This window comes from Atta colombica, unplaced genomic scaffold, assembly GCF_001594045.1.
Source record: "Atta colombica isolate Treedump-2 unplaced genomic scaffold, Acol1.0 scaffold187, whole genome shotgun sequence".
Taxonomy (NCBI): Eukaryota; Metazoa; Arthropoda; class Insecta; order Hymenoptera; family Formicidae; genus Atta; species Atta colombica.
In genome coordinates, this window is record NW_017259279.1 from 1,604,528 (window position 1) to 1,605,591 (window position 1,064).

Consider the following 1,064-nt stretch of genomic DNA (forward strand, 5'->3'; position numbering starts at 1 on the left):
TATATTAATAATATTAATATAAATTTAATATTAATAATATTCCATTATAAAATCAAAATAAGATGAAAAAATGAATAAAATTTAAATCTCATTGTTATTGGTTCGATTCGTCTTGAACAGTTGGTACCTGAGAATTTTTGTACTCACATATATAATAAATTATAATGACGTATGTATTTTATTACTTTGAAATATAATTATTTGTAACTATTCTTCGATAAATTATTCTATCCATGTTTTTTACTTTGTTAAGATACTGTATTTCGTAATAATATAAAGAATAGTTTTGCGTGCAAATCTTGATTTTGTGTACTATAAAATTGTGATTAATATCGATTAACTTATCGTTAAAATTTGATAATTGCATAATATTTGCATTATTTGTAAAAATTTGGAAAAGGGTAACAATTGTTAATTCGTTGCTGAGATGAGTGTTATTATAAGAACTGTTCAAAAAAATTGATTTTCTCCTGCAATGAAGTTCTTAGTGTCCAATGTAAGTATCGAATGTAACTTTCTTTCGCGTTGATGACGTGAAACTTGACGAGAAACAGAACACAACTCGCTCTCCATGGAGATCATTCTTCTTTTTGTCGGATCCAACGTCTTATTCGGAAAGCTCTCATTATTGGACTAATTGTTTTCTATTTAACGCAGTGATAACGTAGTGTTTCCTCACGATTTTTTAGAGACTAGAGATAAAGTTATCTCTCTGTTGAAAGTAAAGCGAGAAATAGAATTTATATACGTGTTAAATCGTTTAATTTATTCCATTATATTATTTGAATCATACATGCGATATTGCAACACATTTAATAGTTGTTAAATAACATTTTTATTATCATAAAGAAATAATAATTATAGAAAACGCGTTGCAGAATTAAACATTATGTATCGGAATTGATTAGATCGTTTCATTCGTCACATTGTCTTGTATCAAAGTTTTGCATACTTTTTTGCATGTTGTATATTTTTTTTGTATTTTGTAAGATGTATAAGTTACATATATATAGTTAATAATTGACATTCTTTTTTATTGAAGGATATTTATATATATATATATA